The sequence below is a fragment of the Hyperolius riggenbachi genome, chromosome 2 (genome assembly GCF_040937935.1).
Source record: "Hyperolius riggenbachi isolate aHypRig1 chromosome 2, aHypRig1.pri, whole genome shotgun sequence".
NCBI lineage: Eukaryota > Metazoa > Chordata > Amphibia > Anura > Hyperoliidae > Hyperolius > Hyperolius riggenbachi.
In genome coordinates, this window is record NC_090647.1 from 416,550,019 (window position 1) to 416,564,257 (window position 14,239).

The window sequence follows — 14,239 nt, forward strand, 5'->3', positions numbered from 1 at the left end:
TTGAGGCTGGGTAGGAAGCTTGGCCGCTGCTGCTGAGGCTTCCATCTCCTAGGCTGCCAACTCAGAGGACACCAGGAACAGGCTGCTTTCCTCCTGGTGCTCTGAAAACTCCTCCCCTTCCGCCAAAATGACGCCAGTGCCCTCTGCCCTTTGCTGTCTCCAGCGCCTGACATCACTTACATGCGGAAATACAGCTGCGTCCCTACTCTATGCTTACGCCAGCTAGTACCGCAGCATGAGCCGCAGGGAAGCGGGTGAAAGCGCTGAAAAGAACCAGCTTGCGCTTGTGACCCCAAATAGGAGGAAAGGACCCTCTAACAAAATCCCCTCCGGAATTTTAGATCCCTTCCCCCCCGGAATCACCTTACCCTCTGGTAAGGTAAGAAAAAATAAAAAACTGGAGCCGCTTTTCTGAAGGTGTTTCCTGGAGGGAAACACAGATGAACTGAGGAATGTGGGAGCATTTTAATCTTTTCTTGATTGATAGTTTCCTCAGACCAGAGAAGAGTATCTGCCCAAGTTCTATACATACCTGGGGTTTCCTCCAGCCCCATCTGCCCAGGTGCAGAACGCTCACGGGAGCGAGAAGGAGGAGCACACTGCGCATGCGTCAACCGGCCACAACTGGCCAAAATGACGGGACCCGTTACTGAAGAGACAGAAGGCTGAGGATGGCAGCGTGGGAGCGATCCGTGTGGATGGGGCTAGAGGAAGCCCCAGGTATGTGTAAAACTTGGGCATATACTCCTCTCTGGTTTCCTTTAACGAAAAGTCCTGTGTGAATTGAAGCCTATGAATATGGTAAGGATTAGGTTGTGAGCTCCTCTGAGGGACAACTAGTGAAATGACTATGGGCTCTGGAAAGCATGGTGGAAGATGTCAGTGCTTATATAAATACACAACATTAATAATAAATAAAATTGCTGCAGACGGAAATATGCAATAAACATAAAATGCTGCTTTAAATGTGCAATGAAATAATATCACAGCTTTTGAACTGATTTAGCACCGTTATTAGCCATTATTATTAATGATGAATTTATAGTGGGACTGCGGGCTTAAGAGCGGGGACTCCAGTTGTCCCCACGTAATGAATTATTCTGCTCCAGCAGCCCGCACTCATACATCACAGTCAGCTCAGTCACTCTTCTTCTAGAAATCTGAATCTCTGGCACGAGTCTCTCCATGGGATTCCTGTTCTTGCTCATTATGCAAAAAACATTCATAGCAGTGCAGCACTATGCAAAACACCAATCTCACATGTTTAAGCAAACAGATGATCTGAGGGAAGCAGAGGGAAAAAAACCCTTTGGAATAAGTTTCTTGAACTAGGCAGCTTAATTATGTTCCATTTTGAAGCTGCTGAACCGCTGTACATTTAAAGATGTAAAGTGCAGCACCATTTACAGAGATTATTTTCTGCTACTAAACCATGCAAATCATGAGGAATAAAATTCTGTTGATGGATCTCTCTAAGCCTGCCATGCTCATTAAGCACCTCGGCATAGCTGGGGATAGTACAACTACAGGATAATAGTAATCACTGAGACTGATTATTAGCCCTGATTACTTTCCCAGGCATAGCACGTCGGATGGCACAGGGGAAAGAAACAGTATGCGTAGGAAGTTGCCTATTTTTCCTTTATGATCAGGTTGATTGTGAAAGGTTATGCCACGGCCATTTGTTAGTGTTCTATCGAGAAAATCCCAAATGAGGACTATTAACTCATAATAAAACATAGCCACTCAGTGCAAACATTATGAAAATCAAATTCTATAAGCTACAAATTCTATATAGTTAATAATCCCTGACAATCCATTTATGTTTACTGTACTGCAGTTAGGGGCAATAATAACAGCAAAAACTGTTAACAGATAAGCCGGTTCAGTATATGAGTAGTATAACAAGTTGCAAAAATAGTAGTCTGTGTTTGTAAGATGATCTTTTGAGTTTACCCCCTTCCACCCCCCCATCCCCTTCAGGGCCTGTTTTCTCTACAAGCGAATTCTAGATGCAAACTTTCACATTCAAACTGACTTCATTCAATGACTACGGGCTCGAAAATTATGGATGACATGATAAAGATTTCTGCAGTACGCATCCGTTTCCCATACAATGATTGATAGCCGCATTAACTAGCAACATTCGCAAAATCAATGCGGAAATCTGCATCAAGAAAAGGGAAGCAGTATACAACATGCTAGCGGAAATCGGCCTTTATACAGTATGCACACTGTATGCATTAACGTTTCATCATTCAATGAAGGTGTGGAATTGCTCCAATTGCAGAACAGGATGCAATTGAGATATATTTTACACATTTATACAGTGCGGAAACATTTTCAACACTTGGCAGAAAAACTCTAAACTGTTCACTTAGGCTAGTAGCACAGTGAGCGCCAGCGCCGGATTTACAGCTCAGGAGCCTATAGGCATGGAGATTCTGTCTCATTAAACTCCACCCCTCAACACAAGCCCCACCCTCCAAGTGACACCCCCTTGTCTTCTAAAATGATATCACGCAAGGTAATACAGATATTACCAAAAGGAAGTAGAAAATATCAACAATATGCAGATATTACCAATGACATTGGTAATGACTTGATGCATTATGCACAGGCGGTTCATGACACTTATCAGTATTAAAACTGCAAGAACCCCGTCCATTAATCCATTAGCACCACGAGCATTACTGGGTTAACATGCATGTTGCTAACCATAGCAACCAGTGCGTTAAACCCATGTGGTGCTAATTGGTTAATGGGCAGAGTTTTTACAGCATTAGCACAGGTAAAGTTCCGAACCCCAATACAATAGAAAGGGTGTGCACTACTATGTAATATATATTATTATATTAGCTTAAAACAGTGTGCTAGCTAGGAATAGAAAAGATCAATGTAAAAAAAGGCAAAAATATTCCTTAGACAGCACCACTACAATATTCAGGAATTACCTGAGAACAGTCAAGCATCCACACATATAAAGGTATCAAAATAAATCTAATTGTATTAATAATCAGCCAAAAAGAGACAAAAAACCTTAAAAACAATTAAAAATACAGGGACCAGAAGGTCCACACCACAGATATAGCAGATTTAAACATAACGTATTTTTCGGAATATAAGACGCTCCGTTTAGAGGGCAAAAATCATGGGAAAAAAATATATACTAAACTTGGTGCGTCCATGTTCTAGAAGAGTCTTGTACATTTTCTCCCCCATTGTCTTCCTATGTTCACTATGTGTCCCCTTCTGGCCCCCTTTGTGGTCCTCCAGTCCCGTGTCCACTCCTGCCCCCCTGTGGCTGGATGGTATAATGGTTAAGGGCTCTGCCTCTGACACAGGAGACCAGGGTTCGAATCTCGGCTCTACCTGTTCAGTAAGCCAGCACCTATTCAGTAGGAGACCTTTGGCAAGTCTCCCTAACACTTCTACTGCCTATAGAGCGTGCCCTAGTGGCTGCTGCTCTGGCGCTTTGAGTCCGCCAGGAGAAAAGCGCAATATAAATGTTATTTGTCTAAATGTGTCCCCTTCTGGCCCCCTGTGTGGTCCTCCAGTCCCCGTGTCCACTCCTGTCCTACTGTTTGTGTTTCTGTGTCCCCTCCTGCCCCCCCCCCCCCAGTGTGTGTCCCCTTCAGCCCATCTGTGTGGTCCTCCAGTCCCTGTGTCCCCTCCTGTGTGTGTCTGTGTCCCCTCCTGCTCCCCTATGTGTGTGTCCATGCCCCCTTTAGCCCCCTTGTTGTCCTCCAGTCCCCTGTCCTCTCTAGGTCTGCTCCAGCTCCCTCCCCCCCTGCATGTCTCCGCTCCCCTGAATAACAATAAGGGCAGAGCGACTCACCTTCCTATGGATTCCAGTGCTGGGTGGTCCTCTCCGTCTCCAGCATGTCAGCGCTACCCCTGTAAAAGAATAGTTAGCGGCAGAGCGGCTTACCTTCCTCCAGTGGCGGCGATCTGCAGACATCTCGCGTACCGCGCGATTTCCCCTAGTGACGGTTCATGTTAATGACTCATCGGCTCCTGTTAATGAGTCAAATGAGTCATTAACATGAGCCGTCACTAGGGGAATCCGCGCAGTACGCGAAATGTCTGCAGATCGCTGCCGCTGGAGGAAGGTGAGCTACTCTGCTGTTTATACACCTGTAAATCTTCCTAAGTGCAATCAATTGCAACGGCAGCGCAAAAAATGGAGGGGTAGCGTTACCTGTGGTTACCCATACAAACCATTAGTCAGTCAGGTGGGGGAGAGCCCTGTCGTTAGAGCGCCCTTAATCCATATCGAGGTCAAATGACCACTTCATTAGGACCCGCTGTCTGTGGTGAAACCCCCACCACAGATATATGTTATATGTATTTTTATACCTTACATGAGCAGCTGCTTGACTGTCCTCAGGTAATCCCTGAATATTGCAGTGGTGCTGTCTAAGGGATAGTTTGCCTTTTTGTACAAAGTACAGGTAAAGTTGCTGCACACATCGTGCATCAGGGCCTATATTACCAACAACAAACAGATTATACAAATCACAAGGAAATTGATACTAATATCATACAAATTGAGAGGACAGAGGGCATATTGAGGGTGCTGTGGAGTGGGTTGGTGAAGAGAGGAGGAGGGCTTATTGAGGGTCTGAGAGAGAGTGGAAGAGGGAAAGAGAGTGAGGGCTAATGAGGGTGCTGGGAGGTGGGAATGCAGAGAGGCATGAGGTTGAGGGTGCTGTGGGAGTGAGGAGAGCTTATTAATGGTCTGGGGGAAGAGGGAGTGAGAAATATTAAGGGGGAGTGGGTAAATGGAGAAAGGGTGTTTATTAATGATGATTTATTTTTTTTATTCTGAGTTCAAAAAAAATAATATGCTGCATTACTTCCCTGGGGCTTCTTCCAGCCCCTAGAAGTCTGTGTGTTCCTTGGTGTAGTTCCACTCTTCTCTTGGGTTGACCTGTCCCTCCAGGTGGGTTGCCGTGTACTATGGGTCCGTAATCCATTCGAAAACTGACAGAAGGACCCAGGAGAAGATCGGAGCTGCGGTGAGAGACACAGAGTTCTAGGGGCTGGAAGAAGCCCCAAGTAAGTAAAGCTTCACATGTTTTTTTTTTTATTACCTCAGAAAGGAAGGTTCCTGTGAGAGGCATGGCTATGTGATTGGGGCGGAGCTACACAATCAGTTCTGATATGGGGCGGAGCTACGTGTTCACGCCTGATATTGGCAGAGCCATGTTACTGCATGGTGGCCTTGGAGGTGGCGGCCAGGTAAAGGCACCTACAAGAGTGTGGTCACAATTGTGATCGCTGCTATTATGCCAGTAGAGCAGGGGTTGCTGAGAGAGCGAGGAGGAGGACATTTGGGTAAGGGATCCTCCTCAACCACATAAGGTGCATGTATGCACAAAACTACAGTACCTTTTGTAAAGTCCAGGCCTGGTGGGAGCTGTATTGCATTCCTATAAAAATAGGGACATAAGGAGGGGAAAAGTTGCATCACATTATGCACGCATTGTGTCCCATACAGTGAAGCAGTGTTCTCCCCAGGCTCTTTTAGCCGGGTGCTCCACCCAGCTAGTTTTGGTGAGCACCCAGCTGTCATCGACTCACCTCCTATGCTGTAAGGAGAGATGCTCATAGAAGCACTGGCCCTGCACTCTCTCACCTTACCTCACCCGCCTACTTTTTCAGCTGAAAAAAATTCTGGGGAAAACACTGGTGAAGCATACAGTCAATTAAAAAGTATGCTTCACTGCCACTCTTAATGCACATGTTATGCAACAATGTACTGCGCATGCACTGTGTTGGAATATTGCATTGCACCGGATGCAGTCTGAACATCACATAGACTTTCAATTGCAGTGCGATTCTGTATATAAAAATGCCATCGCTACATCATACTTTATTAGAGATGGCCCGAACCTCCAATTTTAGGTTTACGAACCTCCGTAAATGTTCGCAAACTGGCAAACTTTCGCGAACCGCAATAGACTTCAATGGGGAGGTGAACTTTGAAAACTAGAAACATTTATGCTGGCCACAAAAGTGATGGAAAAGATGTTTCAAGGGGTCTAACATCTGAGTTTTTGCATGGATGAGTGGGATAGATGCCAAAAGTCCCGGGGAAAAATCTGGATTTGACGCAAAGCAGCGTTTTAAGGACAGAAATCCCATTGCATGCTAAATTGCAGGCCTAAAGTGCTTTAAAACATCTTGCATGTGTATACATCAATCAGGGAGTGTAATTAGAGTACTGTTTCACACTGACACACCAAACTCACTGTGTAACGCACCGCAGACAGCTGTTTGTGTTGTGATGGCCATGCTGGACTGGTGCGCACTATGGCGAGAGTGCAGGCGATAGCGGTTTTCAAGCCCATATGGTCGCCAGGCTGAGGTAGCTCAATGACAGAACAACAGTGATTGTCCAGCTGATCGAATTTGGTCTGTTCACAATGAAGCAATGACCTTATTATCTTTGGTGTGCCACCCCCCGAGACTCATATAGCCGGCGGTCAATGATTCATTGTGATACGCAAGCCCTTTCACTGCTGCAAGATAACGATCACAAAGGGGAATTGGCACATGTACATGCCTTTTGTTTTGTTGTTGCAGCCGCAGTGCAGCCAGAAAAATTAGGCAGGCATGTACACGCACCAGAAAAATTATTATAGTGGCCGCCTGGAGTCCTGGTGGACCCTGTCGGTGGTGGCGGAGAAGGCAGTCAAGCGGCCTGCAGGCAGAGATGCTGTGTGGGGAGCGACTTAGTCTTGGGGCAGGCAGTCACACGGCGTGCAGGCAGAGATGCTGTGTGTGGGGAATGACATTGGCCTCAATTCACTAAGCTTAACTCCTGTCTTTAATAACTCTTCAGAGCTGTTTTACAGTTATCACCATGGTGATATAATTGTGATAACTGTAAAACAGCTCTGAAGAGTTATTAAATACAGGAGTTAAGCTTAGTGAATTGAGGCCTTAGTCTTTGGGCAGGCCTGACCTTGCTTTGCAGACCACGTGGTCAGATGGACCCTTGACCCAACGCTGTGTGCCAGAGATCTCACCTTTCAACATCACGGTACAGTTTAGGTATCGCCTTTTTTGAGAAAAAATTGTGGCCTGGTATCTTCCACTGTGGTGTGTGGATTTGCTTTTCTGTGCTGCTTTTCCTCAGGTGGTCATCCCATTGTAGTTTGTGCTTTGTAAACATGTGCCTTCGTAAGGTAGTTGTCCCTACGCAGGTCTTGGTCTTTCCACAGCTCAATTTTAGGTGGCAGAGAGTACAGATGGCATTGCTCTCATCTGAGGCAGACACACAAAAAAATGTCCACACCGCTGAGCCCTGGGGCGATGGCACTTTGGTGAAGGCGGCCGACAGAGTGTTAAGTGGGGTGCCAGAATCAGAGCAGGAGGAGGAAGATATGTCACGCTTCCGTGCGGAGGCTGAGATAGATGAGGTTTTCTCTATGAAATACTCAACTACGTCCTGACAATATTGGGGGTTGATGGCATGTGCCTTCTTCTGAACACTTTACTTTGGTCGAGGGCAGCACAAAATCATGACAGCGCGACCTCAAACAGACCTGCCAGGTGGCCTGCCTCTGCCTTTTGTTTTGTCCATGTTGGGGGGATGAAGTGAAAGGTATGCACTGACTTGACTAATACAATGTACGGTTACACAGGTGCAGTGAACAGGTTGCAGTGACTAGTATTACAAATGTGCAGCTGCCTGTGTCTCTCTCTCACACACACACACACACACACACACACACACACACACACACACACACACACACACACACACACACACACACACACACACACACACACACACACACGTACCCTGAACAGGTGCAATGACTGGTGGTATTAACAATGCATGCGCTCAAGTAGGTATAGGTAGGTAGGTGCACTGAACAGTGAACAGGTGCAGTGATTGGGCTTACAAGTGTGCAGCTGCCTGTCACACACACAGGTAATCACTGAATATGCTGGGCCTGGCAGTGGCACAGCAGGAATTAAGGTGCCAAAGGCCAGCTGCGACTGGCTGACAGGGCTGTATATAAAATGGGCCACACAAAAAGTTGAGGGGTGCTTTTTTAGCAATAAGAATCAGCAAGGAGCAAGCTAACAAGCCTACAAGAGCCTAACTAAGCTTCCCTATAGCTCTCTCAGCAGCAGCTTTCCCTTCTCTAATTACTGCAGGCACACGAGTGAGTCCAATGCCTGATGCTGTCTGTCTTTTATAAGGGGAGAGTGGGGCTCCAGGAGGGAGTGTAGCCTGATTGGCTACAATGTGCCTGCTGACTGGTGTAGAAGGTCAAAGTTGACCCCAATGATGCACTATAGGGGTGAATCGAACTTCTGCAAAAGTTTGTGGTTCTCCGCGATCGCGAACCATGGAAGTTCGCCAGGAACTGTTCGCCGGTGAACTGTTCGCCGGTGAACAGTTCGGGCCATCTCTATACTTTAACACCCCACTGTGAACTTAGCCTTAAAGGGTATCTTAAACGAGTAAAATGATCTAAAATAAACACATGATGTGCCTGCAATTAAATATTACATACTTACCTCGCTGTCAGTCTCTCTCAGAAGCTTACCAGTTTCTTCCAACATCTATTCCTTCCAGTTTCGAATAGATCTAGTCATACTTGTCTTGTGAACTTGTATTATTGGGACTACTTTTCAAGTGTATGATCTGGCGTTGTGTATTTTATTGCTCTTGACCTGCATTGTGTTGTCTATTACCCCTATTAGCACTGTCTGTAACCTTATTTTTTGTACGCCGCTGCTGTCAAAACGTGATTTATGGTTGCTAGGGGTTACCAACTTTGTTGGCACCAACAGCCCGAATGGCTGCACTTAGCAGTTCGACATTCTTACAGTCAGGCAGATATCTCAACGTGGACTCCCGATCGTCTCAAGCTTTTAAGAAATGTATTTACCAAATACAGGCATACAGGTGTATACATGAGCAAGAATATATTGATCATTTTGTGGCGTTTCATTGCAGTCCAGTCCTAGTGACTGGCTCAAGTTCATCTTATGCTGGGAATACGCGGTTCGTTTCTGCTGTGCGTTTCTCCTCTCGATCGTTTTTGCCGCTCGATTCTGCAGTCGATTCTCTCATCTTCCGCTCGTTTTTCTTATCTTTTTCCATTCACTTATTTCAGAAATCGAGCAGCAAAAGAATCGAAAGGGAGATCTGACATGTTGGAAATTATCTATTGAACCATCTAATCACCTAAAAAACAAACTGTGTATTCCCAGCAGAAAGAAAAGTCTCTGCTAACTAAGGGAAAATACAGCATAAATGAAGTGAAGATACGTAGTGAAGAAAAAGTAGAAGTAACCCCCTGAAACTAGGTAAGCCGTTATAAACTATATTAATGTATATTATATGATTGCCTCTTACAGCTGCGTAATACAGTATATTGGCGCTATATAAATCCAGCAAAAAATAATAATAGTGTCAGGCTTGTCTGGTCAATGACTATAGGTCAGGCTGTATGCCCATATGACTGACCTATAGCCCAGCCCATAACACCTGCACAAACTCCTACTTAACTGGAACTACAACAACGCTGCAGGTAGACGTAGCATACAGGCTGACAGATAGTATTCATCAGATGAAGCAATAGGAGTAATACAAGGCACAGTGTTCACAAGTGATATCGTCACCTGAGGCCTGAAGGCTGAGGCAGTCCAGATGATAGCTAGGTGAGAGTAGGTAGGCAGTTCAAACACTTTACAGGAAGCGTGGTCAGATCAAGCTAATGTCGGTCCAGGCTGAGTTCATGGGAGTCCTTTAACAAGCAGGGGTCTATCCAGGCGGCAATCAGGCAAATCCAGGTACAAGCAGAGTCGGCAACAGGTAATCCAATCAGAAGACGTGGTCCGAAACAAGCGGTGGTCAGCAACAGGGATCAATCTAGAGTAAAGCTTGGTGAGGATACAGGAAAGTCATCAACAAGATCAATCAGGAGTGTGAGCGCAATCTCAGAAACAAGCCACAGCATAAGCTATCACGGGCGATGACAGAGGGAGCTCAATTAAGCTTTATACAATGACTAACCAATCCGAAAACAAAGTAACCAATCAAAAGGCAGCGTGTCAGCAGGAAGGCTGCCACGCAATGTGCAGACGTGGTCACAGTTTACAGCAGTGGAGCGCGTACTGAGAACGCGCTCGCCGCTTATCCAATGGGAGTTGAGCGCCATGCGCTCCAGTGATGTCAGATGTTTGCTGAGACCCAGAGGCTTGAGCCTCAGCGTGGGTCTCGGTGTTCCGGCGCCATGAGCGGCCACCGGATCTTAAAAGTAGCAGCTATATGGTTAATTTTGGGCAAACATATGTTGTAAAAACTTCATAATCTCAATCTTTTATCTGATAATAATATGGACGGAACTCCTTTCTGTTATTGGCTGGAAACTCTTAAGGTGGTGTTTTGGGGACTCCTAATCATCATGTTCAGCCTCAAAAAGAAGCTCAAACATTACTGAACTACTCAACATGACAATACAATATAATACAATGCAATACTGATCAGAAGCATTCTCACTTTCTGAAGTCATTTTGCATGAGCTCTCAGATGTCTAGTAAAAAAGTTGCTTTCTTCAGTTAACAAGAAATACCATATCAATGGTGAAGGGCTAAAAGAAAAATGTTTTCATATCGCTCTTTAGACAAGTGGCAGGATGTTGGCATGTACATCCTAATCGAAAGGTGGTGTCTATTAGTTTTATTTATTTAGTATTCATGTAGTGCTGATATCTCCTGCAGCACTTTACAGAGTATATTGACTTGATGCCAACTGTCCTTCAGAGGGGCTCACAATTTAATCCCCACCATAGTCCTTTGTCTACCATAGTGTAAGGCCAATGTTGGGGCGAAGCCAATTAAGGTATTGTATAAAGGAAGAGTGCCTGAAGGAAACCCATGGAAACACGGTAAGAACATACAAACTCCATGTAGAGAATGTCCTGGCTCTAGAGTACATGTAGCCAAGCATGTTTAAAGTGAACCTGATAAAAGTTGCATATTTTATAAGAGGAAAGTTTCTAAGCATATCCGACAAAGGTTTGTCAGATATTCTGCCATGGCCACGCTCTCATCCACGGCCATACTGCACACACAGGATTATGGTCTGGGCCTGAGCAGTAGCACAAAGCCTCTCATGCATCGCTTCTTCCTAGATGCTTTAGAGGAAAACCAAACCCAATATGGACAGAAGGATAGTGCGACTAAGACAAAAAGTCAAGGACAACTTTCAAGCAGACACAAGCTCATGTTCAAGGCCCATCAATGGTTAATTGTACCATCTATTATTTTTGGAGTGATAGTAAGCTCAATATAAAAGGACCTCAGGGGACTGCACTGTTAAGATAGCCAGACTATATTTTTCTAAAATGCTTATTGACAAGTCACAATACTTTGGGACAGGGTATAGCTCGGGAGCCAGATGTGGCTCTTTTGATGTCTACATCTGGCTCACATACAAATCAGTAGGTGATGATTCACTAAGCTACACTGCTCAAGCAGCAGAGCTTAGTGTGGCAGCGCAAACAAAATTTTCAAAGTAGGTACGCTACAGCTGTAGCATGCACTACTAACTTACTCGCACTACCCCAAAACAAGCAGCTGCTCCAATTGTTCCACTCTGGACTCTGTCAGGCCCAGTGACTTTGTAAGATGAGATCCCCGAACTTTGATTGGCCCAATAGGCTGCCTGTCAATTGACAGGCAGCATATTGGGCCAAAGTGCAGGGATCTCGTCCTACAAAGTGAATCAACCCCCAAGTCAGTTAGCTAATTGTACAAGTTGTTAGTCGCCATTTCTCCTGTCTGGCTCTAGGGGAAATAGCTGATGTTGCTGAAACTCAAGAGAAGCTGAAGACTTGTCTGACTATCACGCTGATACGTGATGAAGTAACGTACAAGTGCAAGTGTATACACAAACAGTAATATGTAAAGCACAGTCAGGATCAGGCTGTAGTCGTAAACAAAGTCCGAGGTATAGAGGTACAGAGTAGCAAGGCAATATCGTAGTCAATAAACAGGTAGGGTCATACACATAAGTCAGATGTCAGTCGTATTGTACGGATCAGGCAATAACGAAGTCAGGGACAGGCCAAGTCGAACACGTGTATCAGATGGCAGTGGTACAGAAAGACGAGACAAGAGCGAGGTCAAGAGGCAGGCAAAAGTCGGTACACAGATAAATATACAATAAGATGTTACTTCAATATATTACGATAATATAACTAAAAAATACAAGACTGACTAACTAGAGTACATATATATTGTGCATCTACACAATATATTAATGTAGCTCTCGAATCTCACTAGCTAGGCCAAGAACCAGCGAACTGATTAGTATCAAGGCCAACGAGCAAGTGAATACTCTGGCCTTAAATACCAAGGAGGCAGAGCACAAGCCCAGCCCCCAGAAATGACAGCATCCTCCTGCAAAAAGGTGTCAGCTGATGACATCACCGCTGACACCCCATCAGACACGCCTCCTCAGCCTATAAAGACAGCTCTGAGATGCGCGCGTCCTGCCAGAACCAACATGCCGACCCACATCTATAGGGGAGCCAGGGATGCCATCATTCTGATTCACGTCTACAGGGAAGCCGGGGATGCCTTTGATCAAAGAGGAAGCGTGCTACAATCAGAGCAGCTTGCATTAACCACACCAGGTACGTTTGTTACACTGACACTTCCACTGCCCGCAGGTCAACTGAATACACTTCACCATGGCAATGGGGATGCAAGCCCTCTGCTGCGCATGTGCACTGTCCCAGTTTGGAACATATTGTATGGCTCTCACAGAAATACATTTTAAGATATGTGGCGTTTATGGCTCTCTCAGCCAAAAAGGTTCCTGACCCCTGCTTTGGGAGAACGTCAGATGATGCAATTTAGGACAGGAGTGCTTTAGCAAGTCACATCCATTATGCATAGAACAAAAAAAATGAATCTTTCAGAGACTAGAACACCATACCTACTGTGCAACACCGAGGAACCTTGGTTACGTTTTGATGCTTCTTTGCTGACTGCAAGGCTAACAAGACATTTTAGAGTGAAATGTACTGTCCTATGTCAGATGCTCTACTGCAAATCACAGATCATGCAGGGTAATGAACCAAAATACACAGTTAAGAGCACCAAAGGATAGCTAAGATCAAAACTAATCTCAAGTGGTCTTCTATGAGCCTTAAACTGAATCCTATCAAACCTCTATGGACAGGCAGTCTGGAGAAAATAATCTTCAAGTCAGACAAAGCTGAAGCTGGTTTCACTGGAAGAATGAGGCATATTACATGTTGACAGGTGCAGAAGTCTCAATGACTGCAACAGGAGTTGCTTATTTGCAGTGATTACCTCTAAAGGTTGTGCATCAAAACTTTAAGTTAAGGGTCCTATCTTTATAGTTCATGTCATTTTAATTTTTGTTATTATTTTAAATATTGTGTTGAATAAAAACAGTGGTTTCTAAATACTGTGTTGGAGGGCCCTATTGAATCTAACAACAGGTTAGTATATCTAGGAGTATATTGATCTTACCTCTTTAAGGACAAACCACAAAAGGTAAGAATACTTTTTATTCATGCACATAAGATAGACAATGCATATCATGGGTGCTGGCCTGCTTCCTCAGGTCAATACAAAAAAGTGCCTTGGCAGCAGTTGTAACACAGACGTGAGCGCCCTATGTCCGTGTTTATACTGCTGCCAAGACACTTTGTATTTACCTGAGGAAGCGGGCCAGCCCTCGTTGTCTGTCTTATGTGCATGAATAAAAAGTATACTTACCTTTTGTGGTTTGTCCTTAAAGAGGTTATATCTATATACTCCTAGATATACTAACCTGTTGTTAGATTCAATAGGGCGCCTCCAACACAGTATTTAAGTTAGTCAAACCCTTTGGGGTCTCATGTTGCAAGCATCAGTGTAAGCAATAAAATCCAATGAGTGCGACTGACCAGAGCCTGCCAAGCGGACCTGGAATACAGAGCAGGGACGGTTATTTTCCCGTAGGCCTGAATGGTGGTTGCAGTTTGTTGCAACCCACCTTTGTGAGTTTAACTCTTACAGTATTATTATATACCTATATACCTACTCTTACAAACGATACTGCACCATTGGGCTCCTGGTCTCTCATACATAGATACTTTGAGGCGACTTAGACCACCAAGAACAACACCAGTTGTTGTTTCTACTCTTTTCACAAAGGGTTGCTAATGAAAGTGTCCATGTTTGC

General features: G+C 44.9%; 1 protein-coding gene and 1 long non-coding RNA gene across 10 annotated transcripts in view; one reads left to right on the plus strand and one right to left on the minus strand.

Annotated features, from left to right (window-relative positions):
• LOC137546880 (cyclic AMP receptor-like protein A) overlaps positions 1-14,239 on the minus strand; it is an 836,868-nt gene that overhangs the window by 736,413 nt on the left and 86,216 nt on the right. For 2 of the 7 annotated variants that reach the window (XM_068269871.1, XM_068269869.1), the window contains exon 2: positions 9,655-9,915. The exons of the other annotated variants lie outside the window; for them this stretch is intronic. The gene's annotated coding sequence lies outside the window, so the exon portion shown is untranslated. The remainder of the gene's footprint in view (positions 1-9,654; positions 9,916-14,239) is intronic. 7 annotated transcript variants of the gene reach the window in all.
• Positions 6,914-14,239, plus strand: part of LOC137546881 (uncharacterized) — a 43,863-nt gene continuing 36,537 nt past the window's right edge. For 2 of the 3 annotated variants that reach the window (XR_011026392.1, XR_011026391.1), the window contains exons 1-2: positions 6,914-7,062; positions 9,247-9,339. This is a non-coding gene — a long non-coding RNA (uncharacterized lncRNA). The remainder of the gene's footprint in view (positions 7,063-9,246; positions 9,340-14,239) is intronic. The other variant, XR_011026393.1, reaches the window with a different exon arrangement.